The sequence below is a fragment of the Macrosteles quadrilineatus genome, unplaced genomic scaffold, assembly GCF_028750875.1.
Source record: "Macrosteles quadrilineatus isolate MER2022 unplaced genomic scaffold, UCM_ALF_1.0 Scaffold_6__1_contigs__length_79288215, whole genome shotgun sequence".
NCBI lineage: Eukaryota > Metazoa > Arthropoda > Insecta > Hemiptera > Cicadellidae > Macrosteles > Macrosteles quadrilineatus.
The window spans coordinates 77,670,443-77,692,509 of NW_026542599.1; the positions used below are offsets into that span (position 1 = coordinate 77,670,443).

The 22,067-nt window shown below is 33.6% G+C and overlaps 1 protein-coding gene across 1 annotated transcript in view; it reads left to right on the forward strand.

The window, feature by feature from the left end:
* The first annotated feature begins 488 nt into the window (after window positions 1–488).
* LOC128996499 (thrombospondin type-1 domain-containing protein 4-like) overlaps window positions 489–22,067 on the forward strand; it is a 110,331-nt gene continuing 88,752 nt past the window's right edge. Inside the window, exon 1 of the mRNA XM_054421873.1 lies at window positions 489–505. The gene's annotated coding sequence lies outside the window, so the exon portion shown is untranslated. The remainder of the gene's footprint in view (window positions 506–22,067) is intronic.

The window sequence follows — 22,067 nt, forward strand, 5'->3', positions numbered from 1 at the left end:
AGTAGCCATAATGATCAAACACGATGTATCATGTTCAGGATTATCTGTTCGTAGGATATGTAAACAACAGAACAGCATTACTAAAGTATCGAATATCAGTAGGATCGAGTTTGCAGACTCTAGGACTCACCAATGGCCTTCCTGAACTGTTACTTACAACATTTAAAACACTGTATACACTTATACAGAGAGTGGTTTGTTTGAATTGAATAATACAAATCGTTCCAGAATAAACTTTTTGCAACTTTGTTCCTTTATTAAACAGGTACTTATAAGGTCTGAAAATAGTATTGATTTCACTATATTATAATTATTTCACTGTGGATGATTTGGAACTCCAATTAAGATTTTTGAGAGTGTATTGTTAATAGGTTTCTATTATTGTTTGTAATTATTCATTTTATTTGTAAAATATAAATAAGACTCACAGTGTATTAACTATATAACCTAGAGTATTATTTCTATTGAAATGTTTTTGTTCTAGGGACGAGGCTGAGGAGAAAAGGTAATTTATACTTCAATTGTAGATTTCACATTACAATTTATTTATTTAGTATTTTTAACCCTATACTATAGTACAATGATTGGAAACTAAACATAGAAGAGCTCTGTCTGCTATTCATGGTAATAAGTCTTTGACTTTGTTATTCATTCAACATTTATTATCCTTCGCCTATCTTATTCTTATATAGGTGGATTTAAAACGCAGTAATTACTATAAGTAAAAATCTCCTACTTTTTAAATAACTTTACAACACTAGGTAGATAACCTAACATTATAATATAAGACTATCGAGTAGTTTTTAAGCAACATACAACCATGTAAGAATTGACACGCTGGAAAGTTTAATAAATGTTAAATAAGTAAATAGCTAGTAAGAAATTTGAAAGGCTTTTTACTAGTCCGTAACTGGTCGTGAAGTTGTTCTCGATTATTGGGGTTGTAATAAATGGTCTGGTTAAAACAACAGATCCTAGTTAGTAACAAACCCGTCACCTCGTGAATTCAACACAAACCCTCTTCTCATCTTTGTAAACTTGTCGGGATGGTACTGATGAAATGAAATGAAATGAAATGAAATGAAATGGAATGGAATGGAATGGAATGGAATGGAATGGAATGGAATGGAATGGAATGGAATGGAATGGAATGGAATGGAATGGAATGGAATGGAATGGAATGGAATGGAATGGAATGGAATGGAATGGAATGGAATGGAATGGAATGGAATGGAATGGAATGGAATGGAATGGAATGGAATGGAATGGAATGGAATGGAATGGGATGGGATGGGATGGGATGGGATGGGATGGGATGGGATGGGATGGGATGGGATGGGATGGGATGGGATGGGATGGGATGGGATGGGATGGGATGGGATGGGATGGAATGGAATGGAATGGAATGGAATGGAATGGAATGGAATGGAATGGAATGGAATGGAATGGAATGGAATGAAATGAAATGAAATGAAATGAAATGAAATGAAATGAAATGAAATGAAATGAAATGAAATGAAATGAAATGAAATGAAATGAAATGAAATGAAATGAAATGAAATGAAATGAAATGAAAATCCTTCTTTATTGAGGCGAACTTAGGACCTCACGGTCCTAATCAATCGAACCTCACGGTACTGATCGAATCTAACTGTACTTTTTTATCTAAAACTGAACGCACTTCTTTCATAAATAATTTAATACGTTTCGCCACTCAGCTTATCAAGTATTTCACTTCATCATTTTTACCTTCACTCAAAATATTCTATTCATCTAAAACTTCTTTTCAAATGTTCGTTACGTAAAACTCCCAATTTCCTCGGCCCTCCTTCTATTCAGACAAAAATGAAATGTTTTCAGTTTCAAGATGACAATATGGCTCTGACGTCACTTGCTGACACAGTTCCCTAACGTATGTACATGCATATGAATGGCGTCTCTTGTTCTTCACTAGCTAAGTATAGAAATGGCTCGAGTGTCGTGTGCAGGAAATGGACCGGAAAATCGTGGAGTCTAAAAGATAAGTAACTCTTGTACTCCTTGAAGACCACACGCAGCTTGCGAAATCTGCTGCGAAAGGTGTTGGTGGCATTTCCATAGCCTGAATTACAACCAGTGGTTTACTGGGTAGTATTCGTAACTTTAAGGGATAGGGTGAGTGTAGAATAGAGTGAGATGATCCGTGTTACTGACTGAGATAAGCTGTTCCTTAAGCCAAGAACATTTTTTTAATCCCAATAATCAGGAACAGCTGTGTTCAGTTTCGAACCATCAAAGAACTACGGCATTTTTTCAGGATCTAACCGGCAACCTTTATGTTATGTGAGCTCTACAGCCACTGGTGTAAAGGAGTAGGTACGAGTAAACTTGTAGTCAACTTATACACCCTGAACTGTGTAGGTAGATTGTTCTTAAAAAGAATGTTATTTTAAGGCTCCATACAGCAGGCTAGCTTAGTGGTTGAACTACCGTAACAATAAACGGATAACTAATATGCCTATACTAATACTAATACTATACTATACTAATACCAATAACCTGTTCGATCGGGTAGACTTCCGTATCTGTTGACACAAACAACCGAATGAAAATATCGATTATTCGATAGATTTTGTTCGATATATCGATCAGTATTTTGATTCGGTTGTTTGTGCCAACAGATACGGGAGTCCTGTTCGATCACTAGAAAGTCGGTATTTTTTTATGTTCAAAACCATGAATAGAACAGGAACACGGCATGACATAAATATAAACAATTGTTAACACTGACCCGAAGGTAAACATGTCATAAACTGTCAAACCAGCCGTTATAGCTATGAAAGGCATTCGGGCCAGTAGCGTAATTTGCATATTGTTTTTGATAATGATCCATACTGTTTCTGTTCTAATATTCGTGTTCAAAACTAAGCCCAGTGGTCCATGATAATTAACCCATGTTATGATAAATGACCCAGGCTATAAGCATCTGATCTTCACCAATAATTGACTCAGAAAAAAAATCTTGCACTTCATTCGATTTTTTTTCATTTTCGTGTATAGCATTCAATTATAGATTATTGAGGTACAGGTAGGTAAGATTCTACACATTAGTTTGGTTTAGTTTAAAAGTTTACGTATTCGACAAAGATCGGTGGCTCAGACTACGGTCAGTTCTATTCCAAAACTACCTAAAAATAGTAATATAAAGTCGAGTTATATACCTAAAGCCACTGTTAGATAGATGTTCCACAAATGACATTCCTCTATTACCGTGACCAGTTACCTGCATTTCCTGACTCATTACGATATTCAGATACTGGAATTGCATCGAACAATTACGGCCTAATGGAAGTTGCAGAGATTAAAAGGGTCGCCAAATCGATAAACCAATACCGCAACCACAGAACAGAATGTGTGAGAAAGAGCTGAAACTGGCTGCCTAACCCTCTCTTTGTTATACGCGTTCTATGGTGTGAATAACTTTATTGTTGTTGGTAAAATATCATCTCTCAGGGACCAAAATGTAGGTCAATCATTCATCTCCTGAAGATAGTATTTTTTTTTTTTATTAATAGTAACTTTAAGACTTATTGATGTTTTGTATTGGAATGTCTGATTTGAGCGTTTGTTAGTGATTCAACGGGATTTGCAATTTTATGTTTTTTAAGGAACGGGATGCACCCTGGCCTTGTTACTACTTAACATAAACTTGCTAGAACGTATCATTGATTTTTTATAACTATAATAAATTTAATAACAATAACATATGGCTTCTGGGTTCCGAACCAATCTTGCTTGCACCAAACTATAGTAACTTGACTACCCAGACAGTTGTATCCATATTTACAATAGTATTCGTACTTTTATTTGTATAAATTGTAATTGTTAATACGAACCAGTGTATAGATTAAAACTAATTATTATTCCAATAATTTTGTTTGTTGTTTGGAAGAGTAACTTCGTTTCTTTTACCTTTATTTATGTTTCATTATTTTACTGTGGGTTTTTAATAACGGTTTTTACAATATGTTAACTGTAGTACTAATGTGTAGAAGTGGATTTCATTTCAGAAGTTTTAACAGGTTGCTAGGCGTTTAATTATTTCTGTACAGTTACTTGCTTTCTTTACTTCATGTTCACGTAGCTTTTCACATGTCATTTGTAGACCATAGCCTTACTTTGACAAATAATTTATTCCAATTATATTTTTCAATTCATTAGTTGGATCGAATCAGATGGATTGGTTTAAAACATGAAAAGTAAATAGTAGAAATTTTTTTTAAGAATCGTTTGGTTTCGATTAATTTTTTGAGTAACCATGTTTACAAAAGACAACTGAACAAAAGAGTTTTTTTTTTTTTTGAACACATTTAGAGTAAAATAGTTTTTAAGTAATGCTAAATAATTTATAATATAGCCCATGTGTTTGTTGGTTTTTTAGAACTTTCTATAATAGTTTTTTTTTTACCTTATTTATTTTACAATAATTAATTGTTTTCAAATTCTCTAATTTTACTGCCGGTACTTAATTTCGTCGGATAATATGGATTATTCTATATTAAGTAAAGTATAAATTAAACTTTTATTTGAGTCATATTATTTGAAATTTTGCATCTGAACTTAGGTTCTTTAGTTATGAGTACAGTTTTAATAATTATAAAACTAACTAACAATCGTAATCTACGTTCTCATTTGAGTCTCAGTTCTGTAATTTTTTTTTCTTTTATAATATTCCTATAATATTCCAGATAACACTAGACTACTGGATGACTTCTTTTAATTGTTCAAACTAACTAATTGAATCGAATCAGATAGTTGTTAACGTAGTTAGATCCGCAAACAATCCGTACTCGATAAGGTGGTCAGAATATATATGATGTTCATTTAAATGGCGTTTTTGTTTTTTTTTAGCAAAAAAGCTACTGCCATAGGCTAAAAGATAACCCATTAAAAATCCAAATCAAGATGCATTTAATACTAAATATCAACAATAGGTGATATTTTGGTGTATTGTCCTATTTCATAATGATTTTATTTCTTATGTCTTATTGAAAACATTGGTAAAATACTATATAGGAGATTGACGTACATAAGTAATACAGCCTTAAATAATTCTTGAGTATTGGCCATTGGCAGGTTTGACACCCTTAAAAACCAAGACAGCATTCTGAGGGAATTGCCTCGCGCTGGAAATGGGCCAACCGTTGATTTCCATCCACACTATAGCAAACTGTCGTTTAAACAGCTGTTTCGTGGTTATATCACCCATAAACTTGGTTTTACTGGTTGCATTACTTGTATTAGCCGAGGTTTTACCCTAGTAAGGCAAAAAATGTATTTGCTTGCTTCTAGACAGTCGTGACCTATTGAATTGTTTAATGACCCTATTGTGCTTTATGTCCCTTTAAAAAATAATGGAAACTGTTATAGAATTATACACTGAGCTATCAATTGTATCACACAACAGGTAGGAACAAGTTACAACGTATATGGTTAAAAAATAGTGCACCTCAATATTGCTAGTAAACAAATCTCTATCGAATTGCAAAGCGTATTTTATTGGTACTATGAGACTACCGCAATCGCGTTTAAATCTGAAGGTCGCAGGTTTAATTCCAAACTAGTTTTATTCTGCATATTGACGCCATTTTGACATTTGGCGATCAGTTAATAATGATCTTGAATTCTAATGACATAAATGCACCATAAACATTTAAAACTCAAAGAAAAATAATCATTTACTCATTTGTCGTAGTTAACCTTAATATCAAAAGTAATATTTTTGATACCTAGTAGGTTACACGAAAAATATTTTTGATCTCATACCTTTGAAGTTAGTAGCAATATTGCATTTGCAGAACCAATTCCAACGCTATGTCGTGTCATAAGGATCCAATTATGTTTGTGATATATAAAGTAAAGGCCAGAATACAAACATGTCCAAATAACTCACATTCACAGCTTTAAGATCGTACCCCCTCGACTTTGTTAACTTTATCTGCTATTGTGTCCCGAGAGTGTATTTCTCTCTGGTGTTTATTCTCCCTCAAAAATAACTTAAGTCCGCCCTTTTTGGAGGGGACGTATTTCTAACTCAATTGCTGCTTCATTTATTCCTCAGCTTATTTGATGTCACTTGATTAGTGTGAAGGAGTTAGTCTATTTGCGATATCGTTTATTATATTGATCCAAATATTGATCACATTTTTATGTAACCTACCGTATTAACACTAGCAATAAAACAATTCCAAAATGTACAATAGTCAGAGGGTGATCTTTTTGGATAGGTTTTGCTTAAAAAAATCTCTTTGCGATAAGCACTTAAACTAAAGCACATGCTAAATGACTTGTTTTTTGTATAATACTCCATACTCCATACTCAGTTCTTTCGATTATTTTTTGCTTCAAAACGTTGATTTACTTTAATAACAATCTACGTTTATATTTCAATGTTTCTAATGAACATATTCTAGTTTTTTATTCATTATAGTTTGTGTTTAATGCATCTTGATTTTTAAGTATTAGTTTTAATATGGCTTTATTAGCGGCATGTGCTTAAGTAATTAGAGTTCAGCTTAACCAACTGACATTGCAAAGTAACTTATTCTTACAGAAAATTGTTACTTTTAAATAATGATATTTATCATTTTAAAATCGTAATTGTGAAAACGATTATCTGTGTAAGTTTGTTTACAGTCGTTCGAATTTAAAGAGTCTAAAGCTTTTAAAATTCAAATTTGAAACGTTGATTTCAATTTGGTACCTAAAGTATAGTTCCAAACATGAATTAATGCTGTTGTTACTCTTAATATTGTCAATATTCCCTATGCTAAGCCATCAAAGTAACTGTTTTGGTTTGTATTCATGCAGATAACACAAATGCCTGAGTTAGCACGTAATACAAGGTAAATCTGATAAGATTTCGCAGCGTCGCATTCCTCTGAGCAATCTTTAATGAACTGTAATGAATCATTCGGGCGTTACCTCCAAAATCAGCATTGTACAAATAGTTTTGTTTCTACGGTTTGCCGCCGTCAGCCACCATGGAAAGTAAAGAAAAGAAAAACCTGAAGTACATAGGGCTATCATAGTTTGTATGCAAATTGAGTCAAGGGTAAAAATATAGTTTTTATTATGAATCCTAGCCTAAAGCAAATTCGATTCCAGATTCACCTATATAATAAGGACTGGGGGATCCACCAGGTAAAGTCTTTGTAGATGAAAACTCTCAAATACGAATGGTGATTGTAACCCGTGTATTTCTTTGGATAAACAAATGAACAAGATTATAATTTAATGTAATTAATTAAATAACACTTATGAATTAAAACACTAAAAGGTGGTCAGCAGTCACTAAAACCACCAAAGGGTAATCATTCACTTTTCATATAGTGTGAACTCTACTCATAAAATTCTCCAGAAAAATGGCACATTTGAAATCAGTTACATAGGTCTAGTTTTATAAAATAAAACTAAATCTCCCACATGAAACTTTTAATGATGCAAGTTAGTAAAGGTTTTTGATAAAACAGACCACAATTCAATAATACGCATCGATTCGGTTGTCCATCTCCATCAAATTGTAAATGCATTACATGCAAATATCAGTTTCATAAAATATTAATCACAGCGTGATATTATAAATAATATTTCTGGTTGTTACAACAGGGTTGACTTATTATTTGTTTACAGCTAATCTTTCCTACTCAAAGTACTATGCTATTGATGTTCTTACTGCAACGTAAATGTACTGACTTTGTTGTAAAACAATTCAATCTTCAAGATAATATCATGAATGTTATGTTTTATTGTAGAATTATCATATTTTGTATGAACCGGACTTTTTTCAGATCAGCTCAGTCCAGTTACCGGTTTAAGTGTATCATGTTTTGTTATTAATAATTTATATTTTTACCTCATAAAACCACGTTCCCACAGTCCGTTCATACTGGTTCGATAACTCGTTCGAATAAATGTAGGTTTACACGTTTGTAGCGAATTTCCTCAAAATAGGATGATTTTACTCCAGTATCTTGTTATCGGACACACATATAAATAAATAAAATCCCTCCACTTTGAATGGATGGATAAAGAAAATTAATTTGCTAGTTCTTAATGTTCTCTAAATTAGTATATGTGCTTTTTTTCTCCTAGGACGCTAGACACGAGCCCAGGATTGTTTTTCACATTACTTCAGGCTCTATGGGTTGCGGCATTATCATATGTATAAAATCCATTGGTGATTTGGCGGGATTTGAACCCGGGACCTCTGGAACCGAAGTCCCGCGATCTAACCACTAGACCAGCTCGCTCCCTCAAGTATTTGTGCTTAACTCCCCAAAGTTGTAGAAGAGCGGAATACTGGAATATATTTTGTTGACAGTCTGGCCATAACCCTTGATCCACCACAGATGTTCTTCAAGCTTTCTCTGCCAAGTAAACATCTCTTCAGTTTTTGTTATCAAGCCTTTCCCTGAGTGCTTTTCTATTTGGGTTTCTGAACCATTTGTACAGTGTACATGCTTGATTCTGGAACAATTGGGTGACCTTGAATATTGCAAACATTGTGACGTCATAGATACTGTAGCTTAACTGCTTCTCTGCTGTTTTAAAACTAAACCATCTTGTCGCAGCATCTTAGTTTGCCGATGTGCTACGATTGCATTTTGATGATCATGTTCGAAAGGCAACCCCTAAATTGTATCGAATTAATTTAATTTCTTATCAACATTATCTAAGCAGCTTTAAAGGCTTACATTTGTTGGGAACGGATTCTAAATAAAAATAAATTAGTATTGAGACCTACAATGTTTATTTTAGAGCTTATAAAATATATAACAAATATCAGAATGGTGTTTTTTTTTTTTTTTTATTACGCGGTAATGTTAAGATATAATTGTTTCGAAAATGCATGTGTATCAGTGGTATCAGCTTAAAAACTAAATTATGTATTTCAATTATCAATATGAACTGGAAAACAGTAGTCATTTTAGAATTAACAATCCTGTAATGCCGTCCGCCAACCGTATGTTTTTATTCGCAAAACAAGATGGTTTCAGAATAAACAATGTTTGTTTTTGATTATTTCAAATTCATGTTCGACAAACAGAAACAATGCCTAAAGCTTAACGAATTAATCTGATATGAAAACGCTTTCGGGTTCGTTTTGTAATCCAGTGGTAGTAGAAAATACACATTTTGTATGATTATTCACTGCAAATATTATAAGAGTTGTGTATAAGTCAATCAATTGGATTTATACTTGTGTGAGGGAACGTCCAAGCCCAGGTATTATTGCCATCAAACGTAGATAGTTCGTTAGATGACATCATTGATTGGAAGCCCAATACGAGGGGCGACTCGAACCAGCGACCTCAGATTCTAAAGCACACATTCTGACATATGTCAGTGTATCTATCGTTTAGTCTTTTCTTAGTTGTGTGTGTTTAGCATACTCTTCTACTATACATTGGAAGGAAAACGTTCATTAAAACAAAATTCATCATTAAACAAACACTGAGAAATAGAATAAAAATAAATAAAGTAGTAAGTATAAGGATCCATTGGAATACAAACTAATAATGTATTTGATATATGCTACAAATCTTATTGGGTTTAATTATTCCTGGCTGTACTGATTGTTTTTCCTAATATAAATTAGTTCAATCGTTCATCGTAATATCCAAAATAAAGTGTTGTGATGAAAACAATTACAACATTGCTACGTAACCACCCCTTGAAAAATTTGTGTTTTATTTTTCTATGTAGTTTTAATATTACAAAATGTTCCATAGTAAAAACAATTTTTAAATCTCCCGTAGGTCTCTAAAAGAAGTCTTGTATCCTAAAAGTTGTTCCAAGTCCTGCAAATCTTGACTAGAATAACTTTAAAGGAATAACGAACTAGTTGAATTTCTTACAATAAAAAAATCGTAACACATCATGAAACTTTGCTCCAAGCACTGAGAAAAACTAAAAAATTCCGAAGGTACTTACTTGAAAGTGTTCAGTTACATTAAGCACCATAGTTATCTAAGTTTTTCACTAGGTACTTTGCATCCTTTTCATACAATCTTGTGCTAAATAGAGCTAAACAGCTGTTGGTGAACAGCGTAAATTCACGCCAATCTCGCCAAACCAGCTGGAGTGCGGAAAGAGGCGCTGAAGGGGATTTATCATTGGAACACACCCAGCAATGAAACAGCTGTGCCTTGCCCGCTCATCTGTCAAAAATAATACAAATTCCCAACAAAAGGTATGAAATAGGCACGAGTCATTATTTATCTTGTGTTTCCCAATGGTGTTATTTCTAAAGAATTATCATGTGCGTATTAGAATATCGGAAATAATGGTTTATACATAATCGTGGTGTTGGTTTGAAATTAACCGAAATTTCGTTAAAATCAGTGGACGCTTGTATCAGTTTGTTTAATTTATGAATTTTGGAAATTATTTCGGTACAAACATTATGCAACAAGAATTTATCAACAATTTGTCATATACAAAATATACTGTATTGATTGAACAACCATGGTATACATTCAACTCTTCACGTAGAATATAACTGTGTAGAGAAGTCGTACGGTAGTTTCACCCGATGCAATTGCGTTTACAATTCACTACAAATATAACTTTATACAGAAAATTTTTATGACTAATATAGGCGTTTCAATATTAGAGTTTCCTAAATATATTGATCGGATGGATTCACAATTTCAAACTAAAACTACAATAACATTACAATCACAAAACCCACCATAATCGTCTATGAATTGATTGTTTTCAGAATTTTAGTTTCTGTTCAAGTGTTTAAAAAGTAACAATGTTATGGTAAACAAAGATAGGTTACAGATAGATTGTTCGCTCAATCAACATTGGTAGCCCAAGTAATTTAGTTTAAGTACAAATCGTATTGACTTTGTCCTTAAACATAGATTACGTTATGTCAGCAAACATCAGGGAGATAACCAAACTATTGTTGTTTCGGTTTATTGAATTTAATTTTATAATTAAAGTTGTACCTACCTTTTCTGGAGATTCATCTCGAAATCTTTCTTAAGATTTAATCCATATAAAATGTATATCTTTACAGAGTGCAAAGATAAACCAAAATTTCTTTTAAATGTTTCTCTATTTATATTAACCTACAACTTACTACCTAAATTTAATTTTTGGGGAATGTGTTAGGAAACCGCTGAAGGCACCAAAATAAAGCTCTTGACAACTACTCCTATGATTAGGGAATGTACATTTTTGATTCGTCAAAATTAGTTAAACGAAATTAAAACTGGTTCAGCAGCTTTCAAGTAAATCGTACAGCCGTGAAATTATGTGTATGGGTAAAAAAGACTAGATAATGGATTGGTTGAAATGCAGTAGGAAAGAGTTCAGAGCAAATTCCGAGAGCAAATAGCAATATTAAAATAAAGCAAAAAAGCATATACAGTATGTAAAAGATTGAAAAGCGGATCAAGCAAATAATTCCAATAATAAAATTTTAATAGGGAATCAGACAGCATAGATAATCCCTGATCTACTTTAGTTTAAGATGCGACAGAGTAAATTGGCCGGAGCAACATTTATTTGACATAGTGCTGTTTTCTAAATTGGAAGAAATAATTTACTTTGATTTATCAAAAACAGGTGCAGCAAATCCTAGAGGATAAACAGGGGATGATTTGTTGTAGGTAATGACTAGGCAAAATCTGAATAGTTCCAGTAGAATATATACATTTATTTATACACACATAATCTCACGCAAATGTGCATCTATATGAATAACCCTCTACTAGATGTTAAAAAATTCAATTGAATTCAAAATAATGCTAAAAAAAGTTGAAAATATGTCGAAGAAAAAACATTAAAAAGGAAACGTTTCAACTGCCATACTTTCAATGTTAACATGTTTTTTGTGTCAGGACCGTATGATGAGAACAGTGTGAGGGTCTAGCCAATAACAACAGGCTATAAATTACATAGACATAATGGCTGGATTGGCGATACGTCTATATGTCACTCGAATATCAGATGCTACTCCTCCTACACTGGGACACTTGGGGCGTAGTCCCTAATTTAGAATCTTCAGACAATAGCACGGGGTTCTTGCAGATACTCCTTTATAGTTCGAATATCAAGAAAATGTGTCAGCAGAGTTCCCCATTTTATCACCAACAATGAACTTCAAACAAAGAAGGTATATTGTACAAATCACACAAGACTTGCTACGCCTGACAATCAAAATGTTGCCGGTTCGATCCTTAGAAAAGTCAGTAGGTTTTTGTTGGGTCGAAACTGGACTCGACGGTGCCTGTTCATTGGACCTTACCTGGCTAATGAAACAGCTGTAGGTAGTAAAAAAGCTGCACAGATCATCTCACTCCATTCCACACTCATTCTTCAATCCTCATATATGGGGTTAAAATACGCACATAGTTGGCGTCTCCATCTCATTGGATAACCTTTAAAGCAGGGATTTAATATTCGTTACCCTATTTTTTCTTGTTCCACAATCAGTTAAAATATAAAATCCTAGATTAAAATATCTTGAAAGTGACAAATAAAAAACCGTGTAGCATCTAAGGATCTCCAGTATCACAATGTAGGACCACTTGTACACAACAACGGTAAAATCTCACTATTTATATTGCGATACTGACAATACCACTCTCACTATTTGCGGCGAACACTAGAGACAAAATACAATCTTTTCTTCCATTCAAGGCGTCGAAGATGACAATAAATCCAGAGAATCTACATACAGTTGACACAGTTCCTAGTTTCCTAGTACATGCAAATGTGTGGCACCTCTTGTTCTGTTGCTAAGTATGGGAATGACATGCTTTATTTTGCTACTTGTTTCTGCTGAAGTATGTGAAGGCCAAAGGACTATTCTTTACGTTGCAGAAACTCTCGACTTAATCAAACAAAGCGTAGTAAAGTTTGTTTCAAATTAAAATTTCTACCAACGTTTTGGATGCATAAGACGATTTTCTGTGTGTGTATAATGACTCATAATTTATCATTCTTTGTTTAAGATAAATAATACTATGTGCAATCAAAAGGGCATAAAGTGTCTCTACACAAGCTAAGGTTGAAAAAAGTAGCAAGGGTTGAAGCCCGTGTTGTGGACAATATTTTTGTCATACTGGACTATTCTTTGGGCAAACTAAATTGCAAAATGAAAAGATTATTTTTATGAATTCACATGAATGTAGTACGGTATTTAATTTTTTACTATGTTTTACACGATTTACAATCGTTATTTTCATAAAATGTGGTCATATCTCTACATTTTTACTATATCCATTTCAAGAAACCATGACCTTAACTTACACCTAGCATATAATCTAAACTACCTCATAACCTGAACCCCCATATTAACATTTATATTGCTAAACGTCGTGGACTCTTTCTAATAACCATTCAATAACATAGTACATTTTTATTGAATTCTTCTGCATTCATTCCGATTGAGAAACAGTCGGAAACATGTTGTAGTTAAATTCCTCCTAGGAAACATCCACTATCGGCTTTATCACTTTGGCGGGAGAAAGGCACATGTCAGCTGTCAGGCAGTGGAAATGGCGGGAATCTCGATACAGCGTCAGATGGGAAACAACGGATTGGTTAAAATATCTGTCATTAAAAAGTCTTCTTGTATGTATTTGAAAATGACATAATTGAAGGTTACGTTTACTTCGTTTCTGCTGTCTGTGATAATTTCTTCGCTAATTCAATTTTTAGCAATTTGTCTCTAGAGGCAAACAATTTCTAACATGCTATTGAAATGTTCTCATATTACATTATAATAGCAGCTATTGATCCTTTATTGACGTAGATATGATGATTACATTGTACAGCAAACTGCTTAGTACTTTATAAAAATTATAAAAAGTTTACTTGTAGACGTTTAAATGGCGAAGTTTTAATTTACCAATCATATTAGCCTCTGGATTTCTACATCTGAAACAATGAGGTCTTACCTTAGCAATCGTAATGTCAATCCATCAGGATTACTCAAGTAAGACTTTGTTATATCAATCAAGTTAAAGTTAATATAGAATTGAATCGGTTTAATAGAAGGGTCCATATTTTTTACCTGCTGTAGTTCAGCCTAGTTTCTTATTCATAAACAAACATATATGGATAAAAACAATACTTTATATGGGTTGTGATATGTGACAAAATTGAAAAGCTCAAACATTGGGTTATATATAGAATTAGATCAAGTTTAATTATATTTATTCTACCCTGACCCGTCAGAGTATATGTATTTTAAGGTAAAGATAAATAATTAAGAATAAGGGCATGAAATGTTACCGATTATAATTTATGAGTTGTAATAAAATTATTACTCTTTGTGTAATTGGACATTAAAAAAGAAATCTGTTTGGGACAAATGAGCTAAAATCAACTCTCCAACTACAAGTGCATTATTCATTTACTCCTCAATGTAAAAAAATAACACACTTTCTTTTATCGGTTTGAAAACAGCAAAAACAAAAGTGCATGTCATTGTACAGATGTTAATTAAGTACCTAGCAAACCATGTGTTGATGAGAGTTGTGGTTATCAGATGCGGGTGTCACAAGCAGAGAGCAAATTGATTTATCGATATATCGAAACCGACATCGGTTGCTGGGATATCGCCAATCGATAAACTACCGTGTTATCTGGTCTGGTCATTATTGGCATAACAGGTACACGACAATGTGTTATTTGTTTGAGGTTTTGCGTAACGATAATGGCATTTATTGTATCGCTATTATTGATTCCGAAAATTATGTTTTCCGATTCGTGTATAAAAATATTATACAGACTGTCCCAAAAGTCCCGGACCGGTTTAATATTTTCTAAACGACAACAGATAAATCAATAAGATTTTTCACATCAACACCACACTTAAAAATCTACTTTTTTTAAGGAACTATCAATTTTCTGTCATATCATGGGGACGTCCCACGAGGAGTCAGAAGGAAATCTTAAATAGGAGCATAGGTCAATATGCACATCAGTTTAAAGGGCTTAGCTAGCAGAGTTCAATGCCGGAAACCGCGCCTCGAAAGGATCACCCGTTACAAAATGGCGGCCGTTCAAAGATTTCTTGAACCTGCCATTTTGAATCTTTGAACGACTGCCATTTTTTACTCAGGCGTTCTTTTGAGGTTGAATTTACGGCATTGTAATCTACTCGTGAAGACCTTTAATTTGATGTACATATCGACCTATGCTTACGTTAAAACTTTTTTTCCGATTCCTAGGGCTGTGCCCCCAAATGCAAATTAAATGAATCTTTGAACCACTGTCATTCTTGACTTGGTTGTCCGTTTGAGTTCAAATTTGCAGCATTATATTCTGCTAGTAAAGACCTTTAATTTGATGTACATGTCAACCTATGCTTCTATTTAAGATTTCCTTCTGACTCCTTGCGGGACGTCCCCATGATGTGACAGAAAATTTATATTTCCATAAAAAAGTATATTTTTAGGTGTGATGTTGATGTACCAAATCTTATTGATTTATCTGTTGTCGTTTAGAAAATATTAAACCGGTCCGGGACTTTTGGGACAGTCTGTATATTAAGTAGAAAAATTACGATGTTAATTTCCTCCTTTAGGATTTATTATAAGACTAGGTGTGCGGCCTCAGATTCGCCAATTGAGTGGAGCAAACGAAATAGTTATCAAATAATTTTTATTCTAAATACAATTTAAATTAAAAAATAGACTATAACGCAATAATTTAATGATCAATACAATACATCAGTACCTAACGTCCATTTACTGTTTTTGTTTGTGCTTTCTCCCTATCAAATAAGGCTCAATAAGTAAGCACTCGATAAGAATAGGTAACAGCTCGTTGTACAAAGTGGACCAAATGCATTCTTTAAATTGCACTAAAATGCAAATAAGGATAGGACTGCAGAGCTCCAAAAATTATTCCAAAGTATCAGAGCTTCGCTTTCGTTCTATGTTAAATGCCTTTTAATTTCATTGAAAACTGCGAAATGTGGCATAATCGTTGACTCAATTTTACATTAATTGCTATTAATCACTTAAATACATCTTCTTCAACGTCAATTTTGCATAAATTGGGTAAATTGAAAACATAAAGATGCTATATCTAAATTTGTGGGCAATTTTAATAATGACAGTTCAAAAATGATCTTTAAGTAATACCCTGCGTAAATTACTTAAATTCACCCCGGTAACATTGCCAATAATTGATGGTTTTAGGCCCAGACTGAAATTGGTGAACAATTACAAACAAAAGGAAGACACTGATTAGAAGAGCAGAATCGATAAACCTTTACCACAGCAGCTTAATGGGATGTGCGGCCTCAACTTTGGCTACGTTTTACGTGAACTGATTGATAAGTAATTTGTTATGGTTACAATCAGTAACATGGTCAATCAATTATACTTTCTTAATGAAGAAATCATAAAAGTCATTATTCTCTGCTGTATGATTTTGAAATAGAAATTTACTGATTTATTGGTTTAAAATCCCTACACCACCGAAACATTTTTAAAACACCTCATAAGTAATATGACGTTTGATATTACTTTTTAAGCACTTGTCTAAAGAATACAATTGACCTTTCTATTGCTGTTTCATTGTGTACAACACGGAAGTTTTTGGTTCACACTTATAGTTTTTTTTCCACGGATTTCAGTTAACTTTGTCAGGGCTACATTTGCTGCTACAGGGAAAGAAATAACGTGTGTTTTATACAGATTGTTCATAAAGAGGTGTCACAAACTTCAGGGGATGATGGTACTAATTAATCTAAACAAAAAAGTTCATATAAACATAGGTCGAAAAAATCTATTAACTGCTAGCCGACATTTTTTTTACAAAACAATTTATATCTCAAGAATTATTTCAGCTACGGACACCAAACTTTGCACATACATTTTATCGTGCCAAGAGGCAATTAAAAATTTAATGTTTTAAGGGTCAAATGTGTAACCGATTTTCGATGGTGTTTTTGGCCCCCAAGGACATTAAAACGTAAAAGAAAATCCGTCCTAGCTCTAGGTTTACCAGAAACGCAAGTATATTAAGGTTATTGTTTGAAACGGAATGTGTATTTATCCTGTAGTTGGTCAATGCAACGATTGTAAAAGTACATTTTACATTAGTACTGCATTGCAAGGTAGCATGTAACTTACTGTTGTGCGAAAATATGTTTTAAACTAGTGAGTTTCGGCTCTAACCCACCACTTTGCTAAAGACGTAAATTTCGGTCCGAATGGGCCATTACATGTGACCGTTTTCCCAGGGCGAATCAATTTTTAAAACTTCGCATCGCCTTCCTCATCAATTCTTCAGGTCTCACTTACGTGGAGTAAGCGTTCTTCAAATTATATTCGACTGAAACTTGCTTCGTGTAGTTACAGTGACTTGAGATACTACATGAACTAAGATTTGCTTTTAATTAAAAAAAGTGTATAAACAAATATGGATTACATAGTCTTGGAAAATAGAACATAAAATGCGTACAAAATGTATAGATTTTAAAATGTACACAATTATTTTATTGGCCTTGTTTTTATTTTATTTTATTTTGCATGCTACAAAACAGAATACAAATCCCATTTACATTGCAGCACTATTCTAGTTTGTACAAACATTGAGAACATGCTATGAGTTCATAAAATTGAATAAAGTGATTCGTTCATAGACTAAGAACAATAAATAGTCTTGGAAAATAGAACGTAAAATGCGTACAAGATGTATAAATTTTAAAATGTACACAATTATTTTATTAGCCTTGTTTTGCATAGTTGACCCAAATTATTTTTAAAAGAACGCATTGCACGTTTGTACGGTTAAAATAAACTTTTTATGAACTTACTAATGTAAATGTGCATTAAGCTAAGTACTGTAATCCTAAAAGTGGAAAGAATGTCTTATACAGGAATTGAACAGTAAAACCCCTGTACGAACTTTTTATTGCACATTGCAACGAATTCTACCAATTGCATCACAACAACTTTAGCGGTTAATACATTTCTCATTACATTAACTTTGAGGTACATTAACTCATAGAGGTGTTTCTCTATAAGTAAAATTTTTTTAGTCGATTTAATTGTACAAAAATATGCAAATTGTTTAATTATTTTAAATATAACATTGAGATACCTATTTGCTCATCGTAACACGTTCCTATTTCTTTGATTAAACTTTCTTCATCTAATTGCTGTGAGATTGATGATTCGATTTTTCGGCGAAATCATTAGCATTTCAGATTCACTCAACAAATATTGAACTCCCAGGATGCAAATAGGTAGGACGAATTTGGGGAAAAGTCTTAGTCATATCTTGAATGGAATTCCAGCCAAGTCTATTCAGGAAATGACTAAACACAAACTAAAACTTGAATTTAGGTGTCGGTTGCTTATTTGGAAGTGACAGAAAACTTGGTCAGCAATGACGAGGGAACGCGTTTTTAAACCACCATTTATAATTAGTACAGTTGATTCTTTAGTGTTTTTTTTTTTTCAGAAGTCGTGGAACATATTAGTTCAGTTAGACTTTAGGAAACAAATTGCGTATCAAAATATGGCAATTATCACGGTGATAATAGATTGTGCATTTTTATTCTTAGGATTTGTGTAGATCAACAGATAGTTCTTATAAATTAACACACTTATCCTTTAAAGCTATACACACTCATTTATTGAATGAACACAGAGAAAAATCATGAAGTCATTTTAAGGGACCAAAGTTATAACTGTTAATATGGACGGTTTTTATTTTAAGAATTGATAATAATGAACTCTGATCGAACTGCTAATTAATTACACAACTTTACTTCGAAGAGGAGCCTAAAAACTGTAATATAATATTTGTTTGAATTCATAACTGGTAAAATAAATAAAGCTTATTAAGATACATCGACTGTAACAATAATCAACTGAAATACACCCGGATGATCTTAATTCATAATAGTCAACCACATAGTAACATCCTCGCACAAATATCAGAAGAAATCCTTAATCCGATCGTTAGAGGCGTAGCAAAAATTCTCGCCACAAATCCAGGAAGAGTAAAACAGAATACAGTGAAATAAATTTTGTTGACGCCGAGACGGTAATAAATCCCACTCTGCCGCAGATGTTCTTCAAGATTCCTCTGCCAAGTAAACATCTGAGAGGCTCATCGGTCTTCTGCTACTCGGTCTAGTGGAGATTTGAGAAGAAGTGTCGCTCACATCGGTTGGTGAATTAAACTTACAACCACCATTCTACAGCTACAGCTATTTACTACAGCTATTTGCTGTACATGTGCTTCGCAGCAAGGTGAGGGTGCATAGGAGTATTTGGGGATGGCTATTGTAACATTAATCCACATTTACTAATGGTGAACGTTCATCTCAACTAATTGGTTTTACAAAATTATTATTTGTTTAATTTGATCTGTGTGGTAGAATATATTAAATTGCTTTATCAAAATGTAATGGAAATGTAAGTAGTGTAGATGGAAGCATTCTGTAAGTTGTCGTTACCAATCAATATCTATTCGTGAAATCCTAACTTCTATTGTTCTTGGGCGTTTAAGGGGCAAAAAATATTTCAATTGAGTATTTAATAAAGAAACACCAACAAACATCATCTTTGTTTCAGTGCAATATCGACCAACATTTGAATTTGGTTTTAATCATGTTCTCCTTACTAACAATTTAAGAATCGAAACTTTGTTTCAAAACACAAACTAAAACTAACCTGCCTAACATTAGTCAAGTATCTGTACTGTCCAAACAATACAAATACACATTAACAATGCAGCTGACGTCACTATCACCTTTGGTCGTCAAATCCACAATGAGCATTGTCGCGGTACAATGGGACAGAACGATGACACCTCCGGAAGTACAAATTAACAAGTTGACCACAAACAGGTGGTACAATGACCAATGCTAGTGTCGCAACCGGCCGCCTGCAGCGCTGGCGACGCATCTGCGACAAGCGGCAAGATTCCACATAAAGTGGTCCACTTTGTAGAAGACGGGTTCGACAAATTGGAGACCTATCGCATTGTGAAACAACCAATAGACCGAAGTGGTTCGGATAAAACGTCATTTCTATCGACGCCGATCGTGGTCGATCTTCCAGGCTAATTCTAGGTGATCTCTGCATAAAATTAGCCGAGGATAACTTGTAATCGTAAAAACGTGTGCTGAGGTCATAGATCAACCTGTACTTGCAGTGCTGAGTGCTGAAATTACCTAATCCAGTAACGATCGTTTTGTGTAATTTTTGTAAAGCCCTTTTAGCTGCAGACAAGCTTATTGTTTGTGGCCTTTGCAGCGCATTAATAAAATGATTTTTCTTGATACAAGTTGAAAAGATTTCAGACTCTTCAAAGAAGTGGTTGTTTGAACCCCCCTTAATTTTGGTGGACATATCTGGTAATGAACTCGTCACATATACAATCACCAAATTCTTTTTTCTAATATTGGAGGATGATATTTATTTCCATTGGAATGGCCTTGTAATTTATTTGTATTTAAGTTTGAAGAATACATTTTAATGAACAATCACTACGATAAAAATACCAATGTTACTCTGGCTTTCCTATATGTGATAGAATATGCAAGGAGAAAAAGATCACATCACACAGCCTTTTGTAGAGAAAGATCTATATTGTCACGACAGTTCTCACCTAAGACATCCTCCTTATTTTCTGATAAATAAAGTTATAGCCTAATGTGCGCTCTGTATAACTATATAATGGACATTAGCGACTGGCTGAATTTAATCCTTGGATCTCCCCAATTGGATATCGAAGTTCTATTATAGACCAGGCAAAATATAGGCCTAATAAAAAGTTGAACGAGTTGAGTAGATCGTGGAATTATATTCAACATCTATCCTAAAGATGTTTAAACATTTTGTCGATTGTGTCGACTGATCAAGATTGTCACCATGAATACAACTTTTACACTACTGGACAGCACACTTGATATAATCTCCATAATTTCTATCACGTATTTTTAAAACTACCACAGTCCTGGGACGGTAGTTTTGCGACCACTTTGTTAACACAGGCGGAGCATTTGGATCGCGAGTGGGTATTGTACTATAACAACTCGATAACATTTTAGTATATTGTCAGGAGCCGTGTCCAAGCTGTTTTCTTTTCACAATACCTTTTTATACGTACATGACGTGGGAGACATATTTGTTCAGACATACTTAGCATATATTTAGGTTATTAGCTCCGAATTTAGTGCTTTCTATTTGTTGATCCACTAGTAAAATTTTACAGCTTCCTAAAACGCTTAACATTCTGATTTATTCACCACGAAAACGAAAATGTTTGAATGTATTGTACGGGAATAAGCATTGAAGGATAAATTAAACATAGTTAGTTTAATTAGATTGTTATGAGACTATTTAGATTGTTAGGCAGCTTAGGAAATTATAATAATCTTGGAAAATATGTTTAGGAAAATGTATTATATCAAGGATCTGGTTTAGCAAAATCAATTGGGAAAAATTGTAGCTAATTTCTTACACTTCTTGAATTAACAGTTAGTACATTTTTGGAAAATCCACTTTATCATCATTTTCAGTTCAAACAAAAAGTTAGTTTAATACCAGGCTTTAGGCCTTACCCTTACAAAAACTTATGAAATGCTAAAGCCATTCAAAAGCGCCAAATAAAAAAATAATCATTGAACCACTTCTACTTAATGTTTGACAACTGTTCCGCAAAAGAAATTTGGTGTCTTGAAAAAAGCTACCACAAGAGCATCTAAGTTGCAATAAATCCTCTGTAGTTACAGGTAACTCTGGGAAGTAAGGCCGTGGCGCCAAAATACCACCGATAACTGATGACTGTGTGGGTTGAAGATGATGAAGAAGATATAGAGGTCATATAGGTGCGGTAGGGCCAGGCAGGGCTCGTCACTACACACACACTTGTAGAAACACACACACACTGACGCGATGAATATGCATGTCAACAATTGAAGAGACTAATCCGTGTAAAACGTCGAATAATTGGGCTACTACTGGCCTGACTGTTCTGAAGTAATAAGTTCGTTTTCCTGGTACGTTTCTGGAACAAGACGTCAG